This window comes from Dipodomys merriami, unplaced genomic scaffold, assembly GCF_024711535.1.
Source record: "Dipodomys merriami isolate MVZ:Mamm:240054 unplaced genomic scaffold, mDipMer1.0.p SCAF_878, whole genome shotgun sequence".
In the NCBI taxonomy this organism is placed as follows: domain Eukaryota; kingdom Metazoa; phylum Chordata; class Mammalia; order Rodentia; family Heteromyidae; genus Dipodomys; species Dipodomys merriami.
Window position 1 is genome coordinate 193,286 of NW_027206488.1, and position 27,165 is coordinate 220,450.

Consider the following 27,165-nt stretch of genomic DNA (forward strand, 5'->3'; position numbering starts at 1 on the left):
CCTTGGGGTCAGGATTCTGAATGCACTCCCTGCTGGAAGGATGAGACACCGCAGAGTTGAGGGTAGGTATTCCCAACACTCACACACACCCACCCACCCCCCACACACAAACACCCTTAAGCCAATTCAGACTAGCCTATTCCAAAGACACTTTATCTCCTTGGATTGACTGACTTAGCAGAGGATTTTGATCCCCTGTAACTGATTATTTTAACTTGGGCTTGCTAGTTGACAGCTGATAAATAGGAGCAAAAAAAAAGCCTTTGGTGCCCGTCACCTGGGGCTGAGGCTCATGCCTGTCATCCTGGCTACTCAGGAGGTTGAGATCTGAGGATCATAGTTTGAAGCCAGTCATAAGCTGGAAAGCCCATGAGACTCTACTCTCCATGGAACCACCAAATAGCAAGAAGTGGAGCTGTGGCTCAAGTGGTAGAGCACCAGCCTTGAACAATAAAACTCAGAGAGAAAGCTCCCAGATCCTCAGTTCAAGCTCACACAAAGAAATGGCCTCATCTTGTTGCCCACAGATTGCCCGGGCCTTGAGCTTCCTCTCATGGAGTGTGATACAATACTTGTCCCTGGGTGGTATATCAGGGCTGTCAGAAATCCGGTGCTGGAATCCAGGTCTTCCCTTTTGTGTGCTCTCAACCCACACTGAATGGAAGACAGAGTATGACAAGGCCAGCAACCTGCACAGCGGAGACTCTCCAGCTCTGCCTAAGTGACCGGAATGGGCTTCTTGGAGGCAGAACTTGAAAAGTGGTTCTTGCTTAACAAGGAGGATCTGACAGGAAGCACAGAGATCAAAGGTGCTGAATATGATGGACAACATGTCCAGCCAGGGATGCTGGTGAGATACTCAGTATAGATGTGTGAGACTTGCTATAGATATGTGAGATTGTCCCGAACCGGCCTGAGGGGTCACAAAAAAAAAGCTATCCAAGGCTGGGATTGTGTGTTAGAGGTAGAGTGCTCATCTAGCCTGCAGGAAAGCATGGGTTCTATTCCTAGGTCCTGCATACACAGAAAAGGCTGGAAGTGGCACTGTGGCTCAGGTGAAAGAGCGCTCCCCTGGAGACAAAGAAAGTGGGTGACATCGCCAGGGCCCCGAGGTCAGGCCCCAGGGCTGACACCATAAAACAGTTCTCCCAGGGACCTTGGTGACAGGTGGTTGACTATGCCCTAAAGCTCTTAGTAGATCAATCCATGCTTTCTGTCTCCATTGACAGAGGGGAGTTGGACACTCCTTCTCCCCTGGGCACCCCTGGATCCAGTTATCAGAAACCTTCCCAAAGTCTTCCACTGGGACATAGAGCAGCTGGCCCCAGAAATCCTCAGATACTGGTTGGGTTGGGCAGGAGGATATAGGGCAGGCCCCAGAACTCCTAGTGGGTCTGATCTGCCCTGGATGACCAGGCAATCTGGAGGAAGCAGATGGGAGCTTAGCGACGGCTAGTGGTGTGGAGGGGGCCCTTTAATTCCCATGGCCCCACCCAGATTCTGAGCCTTCCTTTGCTCTCCCTGATGGAGGTGGAGGGGTGTCTGGGTGGTAGCATCTAGACGAAGACTAGGTGGAAATTCTGAAGGACTAGACACCTTACGCCATAAGCTGGTGTCTCATGCCTGTCATCCCACACCTGCCATCCTGGTCACTCGGGAGGCTGAGATCCAGAGGATCTGTTTTCGAAGCACAGGCAGGAAAGTCCCACAAGAGCTTCATCTCCAATCTCCAACCAGAAGTGGCACTGTGGCTCAAGTGGTAGAGCACTGATCTGGAGGAAAATTAGTCATCAGGGACAGTACCCAAGCCCTGAGTTCAAGCCCCTAAACCAAAAAAAAAAAAAAAAAAAAAAAAAAACCAAGAAAGAAAGAAATACACCCCTTCCTTGCTTGCAATAGATGGTGAAGTAGTGGGGTTGCTGGGATTGGGAGACCAGATGCTGGCCTCACTGTACAGACATTTGTAAGAATTCTCCAGGTTTGCCCCAGTGTGAAGCCATAGCAGGGTGGGCAGTGCCTTACCAAGAACTCCAGAGGTCATGGCCTGTGGCAGGCAGGTGAATGGGAGCAGGGGTGGGATGGTAGTGTCAATTATATGCTGTCCATCCATGGAAGAATGGTTTTGGATGCTGGTGACAAAGTCTGAATTGAAGGATTGCCTGTGGTTTGTGGCCTGATGAGTTGGGTTTCCCCTGTGTTTAAGAAGGAGGCTGAAGCCGGTCCCTGCTGGTGGCTTATAACTGTCATCCTTGCTACTCAGGAGGCTGAGATCTGAGGATTGCGGTTCAAAGCCAGCTTGCACAAGAAAATCTGTGAGACTTTATCTCCAGTGAACCACCCGAAAGCCAGAAGTGGTGCTGTACCTCCAGTGGTAGAGCGCCCACCTTCAGCTGAAGAGCTGAGGGACTGCGTGCAGGCCTAGAGTTCAAACCCCATGACCTACAACCAATAATAAGGTAGCTGAGTTTTCTGCATAGTGGTTTGTACAGTTAGGAAATGCCAAGATGTGTTATGAGCCATTCCAGATGTGTGAGATGTCCTGAGATTTGTCTACACTTGGTCTGAGGATGGTAGTGACATCTTGGGGGTGGGATGTTCAGGGTGCTCAGAGACTGTTAAGACCTTGGGTTAACATTTTGCTATCGTGGTCTCAGCACTGATGAGGCTTATCTGCAAGAGTATAGTTGTACATAAATTCCTCAGCCTAAATTTAGCCACTGTTCAAAAATGTTTATATCTTTATCTGTCACCCATCAGAGCTTAAACATGAGTATAAAGTCTAAGGAAAATGATAAGGTAAGAATTTAGCTTTTTTGTATATAATGTAAATAAAAATACAGCATAGAGTAACTCATTGGTCTAAAGTCAACCTATTTCTGTAAAACATTTAAAGCATTTCCTTACAATGTGTATTATTCTCAAGAAGGGAATGGGGAATTTGAGAAGAGGACTAAACAGGTATTGTCTTCAAATATACATACTTTGGATTTAGCTCTTTATTTTGTTATAGGCATTTTTGATAAAAAACTGTTTGAATAATTGATTTCCTGGTCAGGTATTATATATCTTAGTTGCATAAACCAAACTACATTCAGAAAATGGTCTATACTAATTAAGTAAAGGAACCATATTCAATAAATAGCAAAAAGTATATACCTATAGGGTAATATTTTGAAGAGTACATTGGAAATATTCTAATATAATAATTAAGTTGAACAATTTCACATTGACAGTAGTTAACTGGAATAATTTAAATGAACAAAACCTATTTCTCCTTTTACTTTATCAGGGAAATATCTGGGCAAAAAATGGAAATTAACATATGAATCTATAAAAACTGGAATTAATTTTTGCCTTTTTATTAGCAAATAATAATTTCACAAGGTATTTTATTGTGTTATACACATATGTCCATATAATGTAGCTTGCTAAATTTTATTCCTTTTATTAATTTCATTAGCCTATTTTTATAGTTATGTTTTATTATGTCATCATACTAACTTATGAAATATTTGAACATATTTACTCCACAGCATTTCTCTTTATCTCCTCTCTTACTTTTTTCCAAATTTAATCAGTTCTATCTATTACACCTGGGTCATTTATTTTATTTTCTGTGTCTAGAGTCTGCATATGAGAAATCTAGTATTTGTTTTTCACAGAATGGCTTATTGCTTTAATATGAATGTTTCCAGTTCTATTTTCTTGAAGATAATATGATTTCATAATTATGTGTGGCTAAATAGTACATCATTGTGTGTATATACATATATACATATATATATATATATATATATATATATAACAATTTCTTTCTTCAATGAGTGATTAAGGAACATGTAGGTTAATTCTGTAGTTATTTATTTTTTATGTGGGAGGAGGAAGGATGTAAATAATGATGCTTGGAATGAGAAACATGCTCTTTAGGCAGGCACTCTAATATTTGAAACATTCTCTCAGCTGCTCTTTCATCAGTATTTCAATAGTGTATTAAATTTAAAAAATAAAATTTAATTACTTTTGCGAAGGTGTTTTTTCAGTATCATATTATTTTTTATTACAGTGTTATGTTTACTATGTCATGTGAGGATGAAATTCTAGGCATGTTTGTATATGTAGCTGACTCGAAGGAAACAATGTATACGAGATACAGGATTCAAATAAATGTTTGAGACCTGTAAATTGCTAAATTGATGTAGATGTCCAGTTTGTGGTGTGTGATTTCAAGATCATATTTTGGTAGGTTTCATAGCAAGTAAGTAGGTGTTTCTAATCCAAAATTGTAAGGAATAAAATAATCATTGTCTTGGTACTCCAGACATTGTAATAAGTGGAAAAAATGATTGAAAGTATGATGGATCAGTAATAAGCCTTTAGACACACTACATTTTCCCCAAAATCTTCAGATGTACTCTTTGGACATTAATTACAAATATATTTATAAACATATAGATATAATATGATCTTATATATAAATATATGTATATATTATAAATATATCATATATATTTTAAATGTATATCATAAATATTGATTTATATTTAAATGTAATTCATCTCATCATTTATACATATATATACATATATATACATATATATATATATATATATATATATATATATATATATACATACTTTTTTTTTTGGTCAGTCTTGGGACTTGAACTCTGGGCTTGGGTGCTGTCCCTGTGCTCTTCAGCTCAAGGCAAGAGCTCTACCACTTGAGACATAGCTCCACTTCCAGTTTTCTGGTGGTTTATTGGAGATAAGAATCTTATGGAATTTCCTGCCTGGGCTGGCATTGAACTGTGACCCTCAGATCTCAGCCTCCTGAGTAGCTAGGATTATAGGCATGAGCCACGGGCTACCGGCTATATTTACATCTGAGATTTGTTAGTGGGACAAAGGGTACAGTAACTATTGTTCTTATTGTGAAATGACTTCACACTGACAGGTATAATTATAAGAAAAACGATAAATATTCACAGTGGCACAAAAATCCCTTAGCTGCCTAGCAAGACAGCATGTTTTTCCAGACACTGCATGTGGTGTGAGCGGTTTGCAGCCCAAGCGACTGTAGAAGATATTGGACTCTAAACAAAACTGACAATTGCATGAACCCAGTCCTCCATGACAGATTTAGCCAGGCCTATCTTTGAGATTCTTGTTAGGGACATGATGAAAAATTTATAGTTTAGTTGTAATTATAGAACTCTTTTAAAACATGTCACTCAGCCATTAACTATATTTAACATAGTTCCTTTTGCTCTAACTTATATTTTCATGGCTAAGGAAATTGCTTTTTGTTTGTGAAAACTTGGATGTTCACAACATAGACATGGGTTTTTAATCCTTTTGAAATTACTGTCTGCATAGAGTTCTATGAGATAAGCTTCTCTTTGCCATATCATCGGAATAAACTTACTCTGATTCAAACTTGGACCACAGCTACCTTGTTCTCTCTCCTAGAAAACCATCTGTATAGACTTCTTTATGTGTAAACAGACCCTCATTTACTTGCAAAAGTCTGTCAGTGAGTCAAACCTAACTCACACAAGTGAGGTGAATTCCTCTCTCATGCTTCATTTACATTAAAAATGGTAAGAACTGTTCAGCAATGCACATACTTTTTAATGTGAAGTGTGACTCCTATTTTCCATAATGTGAATCAAGCAGAGGAATCAGTTTAAGATGTGAAAGAGACTTACAAAGAGTCTTGGACCTTGAACATTTCCCTGGGTATGAATTTTTGGAGAAATATCCCTTTTCAAAGACAAAAGACTCAGTTTTTTTTTATATTGTGCTGGTACTGGGATTTGAACTCATGGCCTTGAGCTCTATCTGAGCTTTAATTCTCAATGTTTGCTCTATACCACCTGAGCCACACCTTCACTTCTTCCTTTTACCCCAAGTGGAGAAAAGAATGTCTTAGGTTTATCTACTTAAAATAGCTTGGAATTGCAATTGTCAAATTTGAACCTACTGTGTATCTAGGTGTAAGCCACTGGTGCTGTGCTAGAACTCACTTCTTAAGAATAAATAATCACAAAAAGAGGAGAAATAAATATTTGTTCAATTATTTATGTGTTGTCTGATAAACCAAATCACTTGCTACTGGAAAAGAAAAAGAGAGAAGATAGAGATTATTATGGAGGAAAGAGAGACAAAGAAAGAAGGGATGGAAGGGTAAATGAGTGGAGGGGAATTAAGAGGAGGATATGAGAGAAGAGGGCAGCTGAGTAGAATTGTCTACTGCTCACTAAGGTATTGTTGGACAATCAGTACCTTTGCATTTATGTAGCCAAAGCTTTATATTTTTGGTAGTAAGCTGAGATATAAGATACCAATTTACAGGTAGTAACCTGTTAGTGTGCTTCCTCCTGCACCAAGGAAGCCACAGTTCGGTTACTGTTACAGAGAAGGCAAGAGTAAGCAGTTTAAGTTATACTGAGAAACAATAATTGACATGCCAGGAATGCTCCCTTGTATGGTGAAGTCAAGCATCACTCCTGTTCCCTGCTCCAGTCTTCCTCTCAACAAGAATAGCAGAAACAGAAGAGGAAGGAGATATCTGAATAATGATCATCTCTCTGTTTACCCTCATCACTTGGCCTCTCAAACAATAAAGCCAAAGGAGACTTAACCTGAACTAGTGGGGAAAATGGGAGGGAAAGTTCAGTCTAACATATTGTGAAACTTTTAAAATAATTGGGGCAGCATTTCAAATACTGAAATAAAACTTTTTAAATTATTAATAAAAAGTTACTCGAAATTTATTGAAAATTTAGGGCTCACTACATAGTGGAATCTGCATAATTAAAACTGACTCATGCTCCTATCATCAGAAATTGAAGATCTTCCTTAAACATAGACTGCTGAAGTGATAAGCATGGAAATTCATGATGGATAGCATAATGCTAAGAGCATGGAAATTATTTCCTTTCCATCTTCAGTGTGTAGAGAAGAAAAAACTCTATAGGATGGCTCTGAAGGTGCAATTCTAAATTTAGGACAGAAGGTGAATAGTAAAAGAGACCTATCTCAGCCATTCAGAGATTAGAAATGTGGAGAAATATACTCATTTATGTGGTCAAACATGGAAGAGAGGATGTGGCAAGCCCATAGCCAAATGCCAAAGGTAGAGATATTTAACAAAATACCATGAAGTTGAAACAAGTCTTAAAAGGGGATCTTGGCTTAAAGGGAGTAGAGAAGAAGGCTGGAGAATGAAATGGTGGACTAATACAGTCATAACACTCAATGTACATATGTGAGACTATAAGTAGGAAATTTGAAGGGATAGGTGGGTTTGGGGTAAGGGAAGGAAGAAAAATGGAAAATTTGACAATGATCCAGATGCACTGAACATTGAAATGCACATACACTCTATTCAACACTGACATGAGGAAGTGAAACCCCTTTGCACAACTTGCTACAGATAATTTTTTTTGAAGTTTTAATATTAAGAGACCAGAAGCATAAACCTTTAGAGATAAATAAGAGGATAGTACTGACATATTGTTGAGGCTTGTATTCCTTTAAATATACAAAATTTAATAAGTATCAAGTCTGCTGCAAATTGCTTAAACCGTAGAGAATCAAATTCCAATATTCCTTCACTTCCAATAAAAATAAATCTTATAGACCTTTAGGTTTCTCAGTTGTTTCTAAATATCTTAATGTTATGCATTGGAACTAATTTCATTCTATATTTAAGTTTAAATTTTAAATACTAAATGCTTTTAAAATCTTCTTACTTGTGCACAGGTATGGATAGATAACTGATGTGGGCAGAATCAGAATTATTCAGAAGGTTGCAAATGGATGCTTACTAGTTTTCTCTCTGCTGGGTCATAGAATACAGACTGTCCTAATTGGAAAAAGTTAGCCTTCCCAGATTTTCTACATATAAACACTCCATCAACATTTTGTTATTAGAGGATTATTCAAGATTAGCTATATGTTGATTGATAATGAAAGAGCATGACAGAAAGGAGAGGGAAAACCATCTACACTTCAGTGAGGTTCTGACTTGTGCTTCACAAAGTGTTATGAAAGCTCTCCATGAGAAATCTAGCAGCTGAATTTCTAAAAAGTCCTTGGGTTGTTACACTTTCTGATAATGTCTCAATTCAAGTACTTCTCCTTGGAGTTCCATACTATTCAATGATGCTGTATTAGCTCCTTGTTACAATTTGCAGACCGGTCTTGGTGAAGAAATTTGTGCTTTTCAAAATTGCTGTCCCAATTCCATCCACAAACTGCAGACAAAATTTATCTGAAAAAAAATGTATCTGTTCATAGTGAATATAATTTTATGTTTCATTACAAACAGAGAATGTAGTAAAAATTTTCATAGCAATTACTCTGCACTAGCTTGTGGGCAGATTCTAAAGTAAATAATATACTGTGTTCATGTAGAGAATTTGAGTATCCAAAGTGTTCATAGCCTCTGGTCCTAAAACCAATACCTTACTGATATTGAGTGACAAATACAAATTCCTATAAGTACAGAAGTTTTCCTTGTATCTTTTTAATATATATTTTTATTGCAAATATACTGTACATAGGGGTTACAATTACCTAAGTAAGGTAATGAGTACATTTCTTCTTGAGCATTGTTACCCCATCATTTGTTTTTCCTCTACCATAGTTTTCCTTCACACCTCCCCAACTTCCCCATTCACCCCCACTCTGATAGACTGTCTTGTACATCTCATTGTTAAAATGGGTCAACCTGTATCCTTTCCTTGTATCTTAAATGAAGAAGTGCTGGCTTGATTTTTGCTGATTCTACTTGTGTTGACACACCTAAAATCACTTGCCAAGGCCAAGAGCACATAAATGAAACGCCAGCATTTTTTTCATTTGGTATAATTGTGTTCTACACATTTGTTGACAGGTTACAAATTATTCTCAAACTTTAAAACATTAAAAATATTTTCTTTTTTCTTATTTTCTTGGCCAGGAAATCAGCAAGACCTCAGTCAGCATTTCTCACATAGGACTTTTCACATGGGTTGGTTAAATGTATATGTAGAATCCAGTGTTCTGAGGATTCACTCATCTGCTTAGGAATTGATGCTGTTGAAAAGGAGTTCAAGTAAGGATGCCATTTAAAGCTTTATAACTTTATTCTTGACCAGGGTATTCTCCTCATGCTTTGATTGTTGAGAGTGTCTACAAGAGCAAGCATTCTGTAGGGAGCAAGGAAACACCATATGACCTTTATTTACTGAGATTTCTGAGTGATTTGCTATCACTTGTACCGCATTTTGCAAATCGAATCTGTCAAAAACTACCAATTTTAAGAGATAAGAGGAGTGGTAAAAGAATTCTTAGAGACAAATACATCTTCAACATATTTGGTTCCAAGCATTCCATCCAAGGCATATTCAACACCTAGTGAAACTTGTGTTGTCTGTAACTATGTGTCTTTCTCCATGTGTGCATGTATACATGTGTATATGTATGCTTGTACTTGTGTGTATAGTAACATACATTTGTACATATATGAGGGTATAAAAACATATATATGCAAATATAAATAAATATACAGATATAAATATGTGTGTGTGTATATATATATATATATGTATATATATATATATATATATATATATATATATATATATATATATATATATCAGTTGTTCAGTGACTTAACCTATACTTCCAGCACATTGTCATTCTCACAAAGTGTACATGATAAATTGCTCCTAGGATCTGTGCTCTATGATGGGCATCCTTTGTACTCACTTCTCACATTCCTTTGTTTTTCATCCCTATGAGCAACTTCGGTGTACTTTCTATAGGATAGCTTTGTTTTCATTATATGTAGTAACTAACTGATAATAAAAGAAAAAGGTTGTTTGTAAAAGAAAAAGAACTTTTTGGGGTCCAGTTGTGGGGCCTGAACTCTGGGCCTGGGCGCTGTCCCTCAGCTCTTCAGCTCAAGGCTAGCACTCTACCAATTGAGCCCCAGTGCCACTTCCGGCTTTTTTTCTTTTTGCTTATGTGGTGCTGAGGAAACGAACCCAGGGCCTCAGACATGCAAGGCAAGAGCTCTACCACTGAGCCACCATCCCAGCCCCAAGAAAAAGAACTTTTAGGTCACAGGTCAGAGTGTCTTATCCATCCCAACAATTTTTATGAGATAAACTTTATAATAGTAATAAAATGAAAAGGAATTCCTAGATTTGCTGTTTTGCCATTTGGAATGGCAAAGAATAATATCATGTAACTGTTATAACTCTTAAAGAATGCAAGGGTAACTGATGGTCGCTATCATGTTCCCACAAAACCAGTGGATCCTGAAGGAATAGTAGATCAGCAGAAATTCTAAGTAGCAGACATGGACCGTGAAAGAGAAAGAGAGGAAATGGGAGAGATTGAAAGAGAGAGAAATATCATAATACTGGAAGTGCATAACAGATAAGCAAGAGCTGTATGAGAATATTCATACTGCTATCTTTAGACTCTACATGTACATTTGAAGGCATTTGATGTATGATAACCCATCAACATGAAATATAAAGTTATTTTGATAAAAATAAAAATAACTCAGGAGAAATTATAAATGCAAAAACAATTTTCACAGAAGCAAACTCTCAGAGATATTTCAGGACTTTGAAAAGGATAAAGTGGCTGAAGTTAGTATAAATTTAGAAGTACAATTCACAAAAATATAAAAATATATTTATATATTTCCTTATATAACCCAAAGCAGAAAGCAAATGTTGTTTAGATGGTTTTTTTAAAACACAGTCTCTCAGGTGCTGGGAAGGTGGCTCAGTGGTAGAGTGCTTGCCTTGCATGCATGAGGCCCAGGGTTTGATTCCTCAGCACCCATAAGCAAAAAAGATGGAAGTGGTGCAATGGTTCAAGTGGAAGCACTAGCCTTGAGCTGAGTGACAGCACCCAGGCCCCAGAGTTAATGCCCCATCATCAACAAAATCAAAATACAAAACAAAACAAAACACAGTCTGTCACGTTTTGTTGCCTCAACTCTGTAATACCACTGCTTCAGCCTAGGGCTAAGATATTAGGTGTGGACATTTATCAACACTCCTGATTCAGACTCTATTTGATAATTTTTTAGGTACTTTCTCAACCTTCTTTTTTTTAATTAAATTTTATTTTATTTTGTTTGTGAACATACTGTACAGAGGAGTTACAATTACGTGGGCAGGATAATGCGTACATTTCTTACCAAGCATTGCAGCCTCCTCCTTTGTTTACCCTTCACATCCCTTCCCAGTCTCCCCCCTCCCCCCAATCCCAATCCTTCTCCTGCCCCCCCCCCGCACCGACGTTGTAAAGCTAGTTTTGGACATGACAACTTGTACTTCTCATTGTTGCAACAGGTCCACCTGTATCCTTAAACAACTGGTTTTTTCCCCATCTCCTGCAAAAGTTATACTGACATCAAATATAGTAAAAGCAGGGGTTATACTGTGGGGGAGGGATATACAAAGCAACAAAGAGATAATCTTATAAATGCATTAGAAACACATGCATGAAAGAAAAAAACATTAAAATACACATCTAAGGGTTCATTTTCCTGACATGACATTATCTGACCGTTTCCGCTTGACTCATATATATATACTAGATATTACAAATAAGGGAAACCATGAGACCTATGTTTCTTTGGGCCTGGCTTACTTCACTTAATATAATTTTGTCCAAGCCTTTCCATTTCCTAACAAATTAGGCAAACTCACCCTTTCTGATGGAGGCATAGAATTCCATTGTGTATATATACCACATTTTCTTTATCCATTCATCTACTGAGGGACATCTGGGTTGGTTCCATATCTTAGCTATGGTAAATAATGCTCCAATAAACATTGTTGTGCTGGTAGCTTTAGTGTGTTCTTGTTTGTAAGCATTTGGGTAAATGCCCAAAAGTGGAATTGCTGGATCATAGGGGAGATCTATGTGAAGTCTTTTGAGGAACCTCCATACTGCTTTCCAAAGTGGTTGAACAAGTTTACATTCCCACCAACAATGAAATAAGGTTCCTTTCTGTCCACATCCCCTCCAGCATCTGTTGTTGTTAGAGTTCTTGATTTTTGCCGTTCTAACTGGAGTGAGGTGATATCTCAATGTTGTTTTGATTTGCATTTCTTTTATGGCTAGGGATGTTGAACATTTTTTCATGTGTCTATTGGCCATCCTTCTTTCTTCTTCAGAGAAGTTTCTCTTTAAGTCTTTCACCCACTTATTTATTGAGCAGTTGTTTCTTTGAGGATATGTTGTTGGGGGGGTTAATTTTTTGAGTTCCAAGTATATTTTAGATATAATACATATTTTGTTCTTAATTTTCCTCTCTGTAAATTAACATGCACCTATAAAAATTGGTTTGGCCATCCAAGTAACCTTCTCAAAGTACCTCCTAATGATGACTTACAAAAGGTTGTACAAGGGCTGGGAAGGTGGCTCAGTGATAGAACGTTTGCCTTGCATGCCTGAGGCCCTGGGTTCGATTCCTAAGCACCACATAAGCAAAAAGAAAAAAGCCAGAAGTGGCGCTGGGCCTCAAGTGGCAGAGCACTAGCCTTGAGCTGAAAAGTTGAGGGACAGGGCCCAGGCCCAGAGTTCAGGCCCCATGACTGGATACCCCCCCCCAATAAAAAGTTGTACTATACGTCAACAAGTAAAACAATGTTACAAATAAAGAAAACCAATAATTAAATATTAATTAATAAAATTAAAAACATGTGTTTTAACTATTTGAAATATGCTACATATTCGGTTTTACTATTTTCTCATAATCATGTACATTTAACACTGACTAAGTTTGTGAAGTTCAACAAGAGTTTTATAGAATATGAGCAGTCTTTAAAGTTACCCACTAAGATTACTATTTATGGCATATCTCATTATTTGTTTATGGCTTATATTATCATTTTTCCTCATTAACATATAAACTAAGGAAGCCCTAAAGTTTTAACAGAAACTGTGTAGTAAACAAAGTGTGAACTCTTTATTCTGCTTCTTTACACAAAAACTTTGTGACTTCTCATTAATAAAATTTCCCTAAACTCTGAAATGCACATACTTAGTAGTATATGTCTGTTACTATAAATCTTAAATACTTTATAGAAAAGTTTTATACCTGCCAAACAGTCCTAATTTTGGCATATATAAACAAATTCCCAAAATTAAATATATTTAAAACATTAAAACTTTTAACAAACCTTAACACTTGCTGCAGTGTTCATTATGACAGGTGCCTTGTACAGAATAGTTGAATTCCTCCTCCTATACATTTCTTGAATAACAAACATCTGGAATTATTTTGTTTTTGACATGTCAATTTGACTTTATTCTTAAATGTGTGCTTATGTAAGAAATGTATGGTTCTACAACTGCCCAAGAAATAAGTTGGCTAAAGACTTAAAGAGAAACTTCTCTGAAGAAGAAAGAATCCTTCTTTCTAATAGACACATGAACAAATGCTCAACCTCCCTAGTCATAAAAGAAATGCAAATCAAAACAACATTAAGGTACCACCTCACCCCAGTTAGAACGGCAAAAATCAAGAACTCTAATATCTAATAACAACAGATGCTGGAGGGGATGTGGACAGACGGGAACCTTACTTCATTGTTGCTGGGAGTGTAAACTTGTTCAACCACTTTGGAAAGCAGTATGGAGGTTCCTCAAAATACTTCACATAGAGCTCCCCTACGACCCAGCAATCCCACTTTTTGTCATTTACCCAAATGCTTAAAAACAAGACCACACTAAAGCTACCAGCACAACTATGTTTATTGCAGCATTATTTACCATAGCTAAGATATGGAACCAGTGCCCCTCAGTAGGAATGGATCAAGAAAATGTGGTATACATACACAATGGAATTCTGTGCCTCCATCAGAAAGAATGACATTGCCCCATTTGTTAGGAAATGGAAAAACTTGGAAAAAATTATATTAAGTGAAGTAAGCCAGGCCCAAAGAAACATAGGTCCCATGGTTTCCCTTATTTGCAATATATAGTATATGTATAAGTCAAGCAAAAAAGATTCAGATAATGTGATGTTAAGAAAATGAACCCTTAGATATGCATTTAAATGTTTTTTTTTCTTTCATGCATTTGTTTCTAACGCATTTATAAGATTATTTCTTTGTTGCTTTGTATGTCCCTCCCCCACAGTATAACCCCTGCTTTCACTATATTTGATGTCGGTATAATCTGTGGAGGAGATGGGGAAAAAGAAGTCGTTTAAGGATACAGGTGGACCTGTTGCAACAATGAGAAGTACAAGTTGTCATGTCGAAAACGAACTTTACAACTTTGGTGGGGGGGGGGGGGAGGAGGAGCCGGGGGAGGAGGCTGGGAAGAGTTGTGAAGAGTAAACAAAGGAAGAGGCTGCAATGCTTGATAAGAAATGTACTCATTTTCTTGCCCATGTAATTGTAACCCCTCTGTACAATATGTTCACAGAAAATAAAAATAAAAATAAAAAAAAGAAAAAAAGAAATATATGGTTGTAAAATTTCTCGACAATTCTTTTGAACTTCCTTTTTTTTCAATTGTGCAGTTTAAAAAAATCAATTGCACTTTAGATATAAAAAATATTCTGTGCTCAATTCAGCATCACATACACTAACATTGGAACGATACAGAGAAGATTAGCATGGCACCTGCACAAGGATGACATGCAAATTCGTGGAGTGTTCCAGATTTTTACAACAGAAGCTGGAGGGGATGTGGCCACAAGGGAACCATACAGCATTGTTGGTGGGAAGATAAACGTGTTCAACCACTTTGGAAAGCATTATGGAGGTTCCTCAAAAGATTCCCCATAAAGCTCCCCTTTGACCCAGCAATCCCACTTTTGGGGATTTACCTAAATGACCACAAACAAGACCATACTAAAACTACTATCACAACTATGTTTATTGCAGCATTATTTATGATAGCTAAGATATGGAACCAACTTAGATGTCCCTTCTAGATGAATGGATCAAGAATATGTGGTATATATACACAATGGAATTCTATGCCTCCATCAGAAAGAATGACATTGCCCCATTTGTTAGGAAATGAAAAGACTTGTAAAAAATTATATTAAGTGAAGTCAGCCAGGCCCAAAGAAAATTGCCAGTGGGTTTACAAAGTTGTGTTTAATACCACTTCTATGATGGCTTAATGCTTTGTAAACAGAAGTCATTAGAGAAATGCAATTCAAAATTACTATGATACTACTTCATAACTATTATAACCCTCATCAAAAAAAATCAAAAGAACCAGGTGTGGTGGTAAAGGCTTGTAATTCGAAGCGTTTAGGAGGTAGGCGTAAAAGGATTTGGGTCTGAGGTCATCTTGGGTCCTGCACACAGTAAAAACCTGCCCTTTTAAAAAACTCAAAAGGTAATAATGTTGGCTGATGAGAGTGTGGAGAAAGGGAAACTTTCTACACTCTTGGTCAAAATACAGGTTAGTATTCTCCTTGTAGAAAATAGTATGCAGTTTTCTAAAGAAATCCAAAGTTGAAATATCATCTGATCTACCAATCATGTGATTATTTCTCTCTGAGTAACTTGTATATATATATCTGTATTTCATTGTTATTCACATTATTCACAAAAGCCAAGATAATAAACTGTGGTGCATGCACAAATATATTTTTATGTTTCATCCTTAAAACGAGACTTCTCCCATTATCCACAACCTATAATGACCTGAATGATGTATTCTAAATGAGGAAAAATGTTGTCTTCTGATTTTTGTAAACACACACACACACACACACACACACACCTCAAACATTAAGAGAGAATTTTTTAAAGTAGAATTGCTAGGGCATTTAGGTCATAATGTAGAAAATAGTAGAGATACAGGATGAACCGCTATAGATTTGTAATTTACAACATGAGGATACAGGGGACAACACTGGTCTTACATAGGAATGAAGCTAAATAAGTAGGAGTTGTTATTCCTTATAGGGGTTGCTCTTTTGGGTGTTCTTCCTCCAGTAATGGATAAGAGAAACATAATTCTTTAAATATACCTGCCTGTTTGCAGAAATAATAACAAACAATACAGCAATAATTTTGTATGCTCAACATAGGACAAAATGTCAAATTAAAATACATGAGATTATCCTTGGTGTAAACTATTACAAATAAGGGAAACTCTGGGACCTATATTTTTTTAAGTCTGGCTTACTTAATATAATTTTTTTCCAAGAACTTCCATTTCCTTACAAATGAGGTGGTATCATTCTTTCTGATGAAAGCATAGTATTCCGTGTGTGTGTGTGTGTGTGTGTGTGTGTGTGTGTGTGTGTGTGTGTGTGTGTGTGATTTTCTTGATCCATTCATCTACTGAGGGGCCTCTAGATTGATTCCATATCTTATCTATGGTAAACAATACTGTGATAAACATAATTGTGCTGGTAGCTTTACTGTGGCATTGCTTGTGGCCACCTGGTTAAATGCCCAGAAGTGAGATTACTGGGTAATAGAGGAGCATTATTGTGTACATCAAGGATAATCTTAGTAGATGAGCAGAATAGCCCTCTAGCTATGTACATATGACCGTATAAGATGATTCCAAGTGAAATGAACTCCAAGACATGTTTTTTGTTGTTGTTGTTCTTAATGTACTGCATGATTTCTTTTTATCCTTTTGTGTTTTCCCCACCTATAGTTTATCCCCTGTAGTCGCTGTATTTGGTTTTGATTAACATTTGATTAATATTTAATATTTAGTCACTGTATTTGATTTTGAATAACCCTGGTTATTGTAAATATGTTGATATGAACTAGGTTAGGGAAAGGGAAAAATGGTGAGACAAAGGACAAGGGGGAGAAGACAATATGTTGGAAATAATCTTGGAGGGGCTGTTGGGAGGGAAGAAGGAGAAAAATGGGGGAAGGGATAACAAATTAGAAAAGAAATAAATTCATTACCTTATTTAGGTAACTATAATACCTCTGTACATTACCTTGACAGTAAAATTTAAATAAACAAAATAAAATAAAGAATGGATGAGAAGGGGAAACAAAGGAGGAGGCAACAATGCTTGATAAGAAATTTATTCATTATCTTGCCCATGTAATTGTAATCCCTCTGTACGGTATTTTCACAATAAAAATAAACTAAAATAAAATACATGAGAGCAGCAATACAGGATATGGGACTGGGGAAAATACTATACTAAGAGTAGAACAGATGTGGAGAGCAGAAATTTTACTTTAACATAGGAAGTAATTAACTAGCATACAGATTTTCAGCCTCATGTCAGTAACTAATCAGCAAACCAATAGAGATAAAATAGAAAACTAAACAATAAAGATGAAGACACAACTTGGACCAAAAATAACAAATGACACAATTAGGAAACAAATAACAAGCTGGTAAGTTTAAAAATATTAACTATAATTCTATTTACAGTTGTTTACATCACAATTTGTTAGAACTGTAATTCAAATCACAGTTTAGTACTATATCATTTTAATAAGTTACTTATTATTGATTTCTTAATGTTGAATCCTTAATATATAATTTTACTTTTAGCAGCTATAGAAAAGAAGAAAGTGAATCTAATTTTAATAATATAGTTCATGAATTGTATAATTGAGAAGCATTGGAATTTAAACAAATAATATATCATTACTTTTTAATTCTGTGAATTAATGTAATAATTCTAAGTGTATTCTACAATTAGCACTCATCTTAACATCAAATAATAAATTATTGCAAATGACTTTTGGTATTAAGTGGAAGGGTTCAGCACTGTGGTAAAATTCACACCACACAGTACAAGAGAGTATGACTCCTCTCATCTAGCATAAACTGTGGAAATTTGATTTCTACATGCACGTTAAATTCCTGTCTAGCTAACGTCTATAAAATTATATACAATTATATACACGAGGAGTATTTCAGATGATATATAAAAGTCATATACATTAATTATTTTTCTGCACCAAATAAATATCTATAGAGAGACTGCATTTCTGAGTAGATGATGGTTTATGTGTGCCAGATTATTCATATTAAGGCTTATTTTATATTTTTGACATTGTTTCTACAGTTGGATTTAATTTTTCATAAGGGGTTAAGTGTATTATATTGGATATATGAAAGTAAATGGAATCTTTATTCTATTAATCCTTTGCCACTTGTCTAATCCCAATATAAATTATCCATGTGTTTGAAGTAATGAAAATAACAATAGATTTTTTGTTAAAATAACAATAGATATAAGCACAATAAATCATTCTGTAGTAGACAAGTATTTTCACCTTTATTTTGATAGTTGGTCCTCTTTTACACTACAGAATATTCTTGGGAAAAAGTGCTCCAGGCTGACCACAACTGCAGAATATTATGGTTTGATCTATAATAAGATAAGGAAGGAAGGGGAACCTTTCTTCCAAAAGTCTGCTCCCAGGAATGTGATCAGTTGTATGGTGGTGACTTGGAGATGAACATTTCCAATGAACAGTCATCTTAACAAGCCATCTTGATATAACATTTCTGTAATTGGTTATAGAGGATTTTTTATGGCTTTGCAAGGATGCCAGATTGCCTCATTTTGAGACAATTTAAACAGGAATTTAGTCACCTGTTCTTTGTATCTTTAGGAGAAAAACCCATTGACTCTAAGCCAGGGGATCACAAAGGCTCAGAAAAGCTATTACCTTCAATAGTGATCCTAGACTTCTAAAAACAAAACAAAACAAAACAAAACAAAAAACACTCCAGTAAGCACAGCCAGTCAGGGCTGCTATCACAGACTACATGCAGTCAGGCCAGAAACAGAAGTTGAGAGTCATTTAGTTGATAATATATTTTTATGAGACAGACTCAAATGAGACTCCAGAGAGAGGGTCAGAAAGCCTGATGAGAGGGACTAAAATGGATCACACGAAGATTGGAAAGTAGAATTGCTTGTAGAACAAATAAATCATAGAAAGCCTGTGCATGTAAGAACAAGACAGCAGACCAAATTCCAGAAATGCACATTATCTTAGAGGTCAAATTAATGAATTATCAATGGAAATCTTTGAAATCTTAAATATTTGACCACATGTGGGAGAAGGACAATTGCTGAAGAGAAAGAAAATATCATCAGTCTGTTAGGAGGTCCAGTATCACATTAGGAATTAATAAAGCACAGATTTGTAATAAAAAGAAAAAACAATTATTCCAACTGAGGGGTTCATTTGTTTTGATGTAACAGTTCTTGATTTAGGTGCTAGCAATTAACATACAATTGATCCAGTCCCACAGCTGAGTTGATATTGACTGCAGTATTCCTACATAAAGGGAAAGAGAAACTTTACAAATATCTGATGAAATGAGTTGAGGATGAAGTGTTCTAATAGTGATATCTGAGGTTTAGACACAGGTGAAGAGGTGGATTTTCTTTTCTAAAATTCCCCCATTTTTATCCTGGTGCCAGTGGCTCACAAATGTAATCCTAGCTACTCAGGAAGCTGAGGACTGTGGTTCAAAGCCCCCTGGGCAGGAAAGTCCCTGAGACTCATATCTCCATTTAACCACAGGAAAACCAGAAGTTGCACTGTGGCTCAAGAGGTAGAGAACTCACCTTGAGTTGAAGAGCTCAGGGACAGTGCCCAAGCCCAGACTTCAAGCCCTTCAGACTAACAACAAAAAAATCTCCCTTTTCTTGGACTGCCTACCTCTTTTCCTAACATTCAACAAAGAAGCCTTTTTATCACCCACAACATTTAAGTCCTATCCTAGCTACTGCAAATAGAATGATTTGGTTTCTCATGTCAAAAGTTCATATTTGAAGAAACAAATAACAGCAGTGGTAACGTTTTGCAAGTCCTTGAACTCTGGGCCTGTGTTATGCAGGTAGCTTTCATGTGAGATTGTTTGTTATTTATTGAATTACTGCCGATGAGGGGAATTACTGGGTCTTAAGGGAGATCTATATTTAGTCTTTTCAGGAAACTCTGTATTGCATTCCACAGTGGATGAACAAGTGTAATTTCCCACCAACAGTGTAATAGAGTTCCCAATTGGCTACATCCATGTCAACATTTGCTATTGTTAGCTTTCTTGATAATGGCCATTCTAACTGGGACGAGATAGAATCAGTCTTGTTTATTTGTAGATTTGTAGGCACCTTCTAGCTACCATAAATGAATGAATCCATGAAACTTATATTGCTCTGAGTCTGCATTCCGTTCTTTTTGCTCTTAGTATAATTTTACCAAGCCTTGCATTTTCCTTAAGACTGGTGAAAAGTCATCCTTTCTGATGGGTGAATAGAATTCCTCTCTCTCTCTCTCTCTCTCTCTCTCTCTCTCTCTCTCTCTCTCTCTCTCTCTCTCTCTCTCTCTCTCTCTCTCTCTCTCTCTCTCTCTCTCTCTCTCTCTCTCTCTCTCTCTCTCTCTCTCTCTCTCTCTCTCTCTCTCTCTCTCTCTCTCTCTCTCTCTCTCTCTCTCTCTCTCTCTCTCTCTGTGTGTGTGTAAGACCACTATAGGCCCATGAGTTCATTTCTAAGCCTTCTGTTTCATCTGTAATTTTTTAATTCCGTATTAAATTTGGATTGCTTTCTTTATTGTATTGAAGTATATAGTTGGGATTTTGATGAGTATTGCATTGTCAATTGTTTGGGGGCAGTATTGCAGTTTCTTCAAGTAAATTCTTCCAACCAGGAGCATTAAAAGATTTTCCATTTCCTTGAGTCTCCTTCAATTTCCCTTTTTAGATTTTTAAAGTTTTCACAGTAGAGGTCCTTCACATTTTTAATTAAATTAATTAATTCCTGTTGTTGTTTTGTTTAGTTTAGATTTGATTTGATTTTGAAACTAATACATATGAGGTTGTTTTTTGGATTTCAGCCTGGATCTTCCCATTGTTGGTAACACAGAAAAACTACTGACTCTTGTGGTTTTATACCCTGATGCTTTGCTGAAGGCTAGTGTCACCTTTAGTAACTTGGAGGAGGAAGCTATAGAGTCCTTTAAATACAGGAACATTTCATCTGTAAAAAAGGGATAGTTTTACTTCTGCCCTATTTGGATCCCCTTTATGTTTTTCTCTTGCCTATTGCTCTTGCTAGAAAGTCCACTACCATATTGAAGAGTAGTGCAGAGAGTGGACATCCTTGTCTCATTCCTGATGTTAATGTCTCCGTGCTTCCACGGTTAGGTAAATGCTAATTATCTCTGTCATATATGTGTGTGTGTGTGTGTGTGTGTGTGTGTGTGTGTGTGATATGTGTTTCATATATATATATATGTGTGTGTGAGTCATATATGTGTATGTGTGTGAGTGTGTGTGTGTATTATATTGAGGAATGTTCCATGCATTCCTAGCTTCTCAGACCTTTTAATCATAAAGGGGTATTGGAGCTTGTTAAAAGCTATTACTACATCCCTATAGACGATCATGTGTTTCTTGTCCCTGCTTCTGCTGATGGTTTGTATTATGATTATTGACAAGAATATTCAATCCAATTGTATCCTAGGGTGAATCCTATTTGATCATACAATATTATTTTTTGTTAGTTGCTGAAATTAGTTGGTGAGAATTTTATTAAGAAGTTCTGCATAATTGCTTATCAAAGAGTTGGGTTCATAGTTCTCTTTCTTTGGTGAGTCCCTATGTGATTTGAGGAAGAGTCTAATTCTAGCTTCATAGAATGTGTTTGATAATTCCATTTCCCTTTCTATCCATTGAAGAGTTACATCTGTGTATTGTAAGTTCTTTGCAGGCCTTAATTTCATGGTAAATTCATTGAGGCCTAGATTTTTCTGGAATGCGAAGTGGTTTACTAACATTTCATTTTCATTTCTTCTTATGTGTTACTTCTTGCTTCAGATCCAGTATAGGAAAGCATCAATTTCTCCAAGATTCTCCAGGTGATTGACGTAAGATTTTCAAAGTACTCTCTTATAACTTCTCAATTTTGCTTATATCTGTTGTGTTGTCTCATTTTTGTCTCTGATTTTCTGTATTTGGATGAGTTCTCTTTTTGTTTTGTTTTTTTATTATGAAGGTGATATACAGAGAGATGGGTTACAGTTACATAAGTAATGAGTACATTTTTAACAGTGTTACCCCTTCCTGATTTTTTCGTGCTTCCCCCAACCCTGACATCGCACTCCCACAAAATTGTAAAGCTTATTTCTAACATAGCGTCTAGTGAATATCACTGTTGCTTTAGTTAATCTTTGTCGACCATTTCTGTGATTTCCCTTCCCTTCCCCAAATCAGATTAACTTATGTATAAGACAAAGGGTACAGAAATCAAAAACAGTAACTACAGGGAATAAACCAAAGGGTAAAAACTAAATAGAAATAACTAAAAACAGTTCACTATACAATCATCTTGTATCCATTTCTTGGAGCTCATTTCGATAAGCATCATTTTATGGTGATATGCATATTGCTATTGAGCTATTGGGAATATCCTAGACATATACTAGTTTTTCCAAATGAGTCAAAATATGTAGCCTATGATTCTTTGGGTCTGGCTTGTTTGAATTATTATGTTTCCAAATGATTTCATTTCCTTACAAATGGGGCAATTTCATTCATTCTGATGAAAGCATAGAATTTTCTTGTGAATATATATGACATTTTCTTGATCCATCATTGCTGGGTCATCGGGGAGCTCTAGTGAGGAACCTTTATACTTTTTTTTACAGAGTATTTGAACAAGTTTACATTTCCACCAATAGTGAGTGTAGTAATGTTCCTTTTTGGCCATATCCCCACCAGCCCAGCATCTGATATTATTAGTTTTCTTCGTAATGGTCAATCAAACTGGGGTGAGGTGGAATCTCAATTTTGCTTTGGTTTGCATTTTTTTATGGCCAGAAATGTTGCATATTTTTCATGTATCTATTGGCCATTCATATTTCTTCTTCAGAGAGGTCTCTCCTTAAATCTTAAGCCCACTTATATTATGAGGGTTGTTGTTTCTATGAGGATTTGTTTTTTTGGGGGGGTTAACTTTCGGAGCTCTAAGAATATTTGAGATTGAGGTCATTGTATGTTGCAGAGCAACTAAAGACCTTCTCCCAATCTGTGTGTTTTTACTTATCTTTCTATCTATATAAGGTCTCTTTTAAGTCAGATTTGATAAGCGTCTTTCAAGTCTGTTAATTTATTGAAAGGACCAGCTCTGTTTTGTTGATCTTTCTATGTTTTATTTTGTCTTTATTTAGTTATTTCTGACTTAATTTTTTCATTTGTTTCCGCCCACTTAGGTTTGGACTTGTTCCTCTCTTCAAAGAGCTTTAGGTACATAACAAAAATACTGATTTGAGATTTCCCCAATTGCTTGATGTAGGCATTCAAAGCTATAAATTTTTCTGTAAGTACTGCATTTAATATGTCCCAGAGGAGCTGGTATTTTGTGTGTTCATTTTTGTTAAATTCCAGAAACTTTCAGATTTCTATGCTAATCTCTTCAGTGTCCTACTGGTCATTCAGCAATATGTTGTTCAGTCTTCATGGGTTTGACAATTATTTTTGCTTTAGCTGTTTAATTGTAAGTTTATTCTGCTGTGGTCTGACAAGGTATGGGAATTCAATTAATTTTTCTTTCAATTTGGACAGAATTTCTGTGTGACATAGGATAGGTTGTATTTTGGAGAATCTTCCATGACCTGCTGCAAAGAATGTATATACTGACACTGAGTGTATATTCTGTAGATGTCTCTTAGGGCTAGGTGGTCAATGCAATTATTTAGGTCTTCAGTTTCTTGGTTGAGTTTCTCTTGAATAACCAATCCATGCATGACAATGATGGGTTGAGATGTGTTTAAAGGTTATGTAGTATTTGGTTCATGATGTGGGGTGCTCCAGGATTCAGGGCAATGATATTAAACTTGATATATCCTCCTAATGGACAGCTGCCTTTATCAATATGTAATGTCTCTTCCTACTAATTTTAATTTGAATTCTATATTATTTTATGTTAGTAATTCTACTGTGGACTGTTTATGCTGTCCATTTGCTTGAAAATTTTCCTTCCAGCCTTTCAGTTTGAGTATGTGTTTGTTTTTGTCAATGAAATGTATCTCTAGTGGAAACTGGATGGATGTGTCTTGTTTTTTGAAACTACTATCTAATCTGTGTTTTCTTTTTTTTGGGGGGGAGTCCAGTTGTGGGGCCTGAACTCTGGGCCTGGGCGCTGTCCCTCAGCTCTTCAGTTCAAGGCTAGTGCTCTACCACTTGAGCCACAGCACCACTTCTGACTTTTTTTTCTTCTGCTTATGTGGTGTTGGGGAATCGAACCCAGGGCCTCAGGCATGCAAGGCAAGCACTCTACCACTGAGCCACCTTCCCAGCCCCTAATCTGTGTTTTCTAATTGGAAATTTATGTCCATTGATATTGAGAGTTGAGGCTTGGAAATATCTAATAATTCCTGCTATTTCATACACCTGCTGTTAGGAGCTGTGCCTCATCTATTCTTATTATATTTACTTTTTTCTCTGGTAGGGAGCATTTTATATAACCAGTTGCTGTTCTTCTTGACCTTCTCTATGTAGGATATATTTGATTAATTTCAATCTTGCCGATTTGGTGGAGATAAATTGTTTCAAGTTCTCTTTGTCATGAAATATTTTTATATATCCTTTAAATGTAAAGGAGAGATTTGCTTGGGACAATATTCACGGTTGGTAGTTGTTTGCCTTTAACGTTTGCCATATATCATGCCAGGCTCTCCTTTTTACCATATCGGCTAAGAAATCATTATTTATTCTGAATGTATATCCTTTATAAATAATCAGTCTTTTCTCCTGGCAGCTTTAAGAATCCTTTCCTTGATCTCTTATGATCCTCTAATGGATTATGATGTGGTGGTGGGTTGTTCTGTTCTGGTATTCTCTGGTTTTCTAAAGGCTTCTCTTCTCTGAATGAGCCTATCTCTTTGGATGTTTGGCATGTTCTCTGCTTGAATTCTGTAATATGTTTCCCATCCATTTTGTTTCCTGCTCTTCTCCTTCTTGATACCTATCTCCCCCAAGTTTGATCTTCTAACTGAATCTGGAACTTCCAGCAAGACCGTTTCTTATTTCTTGGATTTGTTCTAAATTATTATCTCCTCTTTTCTATTAGACCTAGTCTGTCTTTGACGCCCAACATTATCTTCTATGTCATCTTTTCGCTGTAGAGACTTTCTATTTGGTTTTGGATTTCTCTGTCTCCTAATTGGTCATTTTTAGGGCTTCTATCTTTATTAAAGCTTTGTTTTAGGTCTTGTGTGGACTTTGTTTACATCTTTTCTTTGGGTAGGGGCACTGGAGGGGTTGGTTTTTTAGCTGTATCTTCTCTCATACCTTTTAACTAGGTATCTATTTTTTTTCCTTGGACTCCTTTGACTTCTCAGAATTTATTTATTTTCTGTTTGTAGTCTACATGAATTATTTTGCTAATCTTTGGTTGGTCTCATCTTGTTCACAAATTTCCTTGTGGAGGTTTTGTATCTTTTCGTTAATCACATTTTTCAGCATTACTTTTAATGTATTTTGAATACTATCTTCTAGGTCCTTAACTGTCTGTTCTAATGTCTGGTCATTTCCTGTGTGAAGTATACTACCTTGGCATCAGTTTTCTTGTATTTTTCTGATTTGTTTTGTCCATTTGGAGGATTTATTGGCTTTCATTTGGGGGATCTATGATCTTAACAGGTGACTCTCTATGTTCTTGGTTGATTTGCCAGGTGTTGGTTTGGTCTTCTGTTGTGATTTGTTTTTCTAGACTTAGGTTTTTGTCTAGACCGTTAAGTATAGGATTAGAGATCATTTGTGGTGAAATGTTGTCATGTTAATACTTGTGGTTCCAAAGACATTTCGAACTGTCCAGTGGTAAGGTGAATTGTGTCTGTGTTTGGATGTGGCTGTCTCTGTTCCTGCTTTTTTCCCATGTGGCCCTTTTATTTCCACAGTGCAGCTGTGCTTTTTTTTCACAGCAGTCACCTGCCTGGCTAGGTAACTTATCATACATTTCTGTTTCCTTGTGAAAACAGTATAAAAATCTTCTTTTGAATTATATATCTATATATAATTATACCTGACTTGGTTTGACCTGCTAGAAGTGGAGTACCTGCTAGGACTCTAAATCTCTGTTTCATTAGCTAGAGCTAGGGTAATTTTTTGTTGTTATTCTGCCATTGTTTTTCCACTTCCTCAGGTTTATTTTTGATATTGTGGCTTTTTTCACATAATTTAGGATTTGTGATGGTTGTATCCGGTTATTTTTGTGTTTCGGTTTGTGTTACTTTGAAATAGTGATTTCAGGCTTCTATGAAGAGACAGTAATAATATGAAATGTATGTTATTACATTGAAAGAAAGAGAGCAGACATTTTAACCTTTTGCTACAAGTAAATTAATATTAAGCAAAACTAAGGAAAATAATTACTTATTTACTCTTTAGTGGATGAGTATAGTACTCTTGGATATCTTGGAGGAAAAGATTTTAGACTCATTACAACTGATTCCTTACATTGAAATTATAGGCTAACCATTCTTTTTCAGAAGACAAAAGCTTCAGTTATTTCATATTAGTATTATAAAATCATAATACCTGCATATTGGTTTGTTTTCATCTGCAATTTTCAATTCCATTCTTAATCCATTAGTATCTAGGGCTTTGAATGACCAATTCCTTAAAATACATATATTTCTTATATTGTGATGTAAATCTCAGTAATACAAATATGAATTCATCTCTCCGTCGCATCTTGAGCTACATTCATATGTAATTTACGCAGTCTCAAGCATGAAACATATTTTACTCTTTTCTATGTTTTAATCAATATATCCCTTCTCTTTAGAAATATGTTCTCATATTTTTCTAGAAATATGTCTTTCATCTTTCTCATGTTTCTCATCATATTGCTCCAGTGAACATCATGTGTTTTCAGTACTTTAATTGAAATAAATATAAAGTTTTGAACATGAAGACACCCTCCCATTATCACTTTAAAGTAAAACTTTGGGGACTATTTTATATATAAAAATTAAAAAGTACAATGCAAATGTTTGTACATGAATGATCCAATGATTAAGTCAATTAGAACCAAGAGGTACCAGAACATCGTCTCAATTTATTTAAAGGCACCAAAATATTAGTGCTCATGAATATCACTCATTGTTAGAAAATGGCTAGTCATAACAAAGTTTATATTATATTTGAAATT

General features: G+C 36.2%; 1 non-coding gene across 1 annotated transcript; it reads left to right on the forward strand.

Moving 5' to 3' along the window:
- Positions 1 to 14,594: 14,594 nt before the first annotated feature.
- LOC138820403 (U6 spliceosomal RNA) lies at positions 14,595 to 14,701 on the forward strand. Its single transcript, XR_011369857.1, has one exon. It is a non-coding gene; the product is annotated as a U6 spliceosomal RNA (small nuclear RNA).
- Positions 14,702 to 27,165: the final 12,464 nt, after the last annotated feature.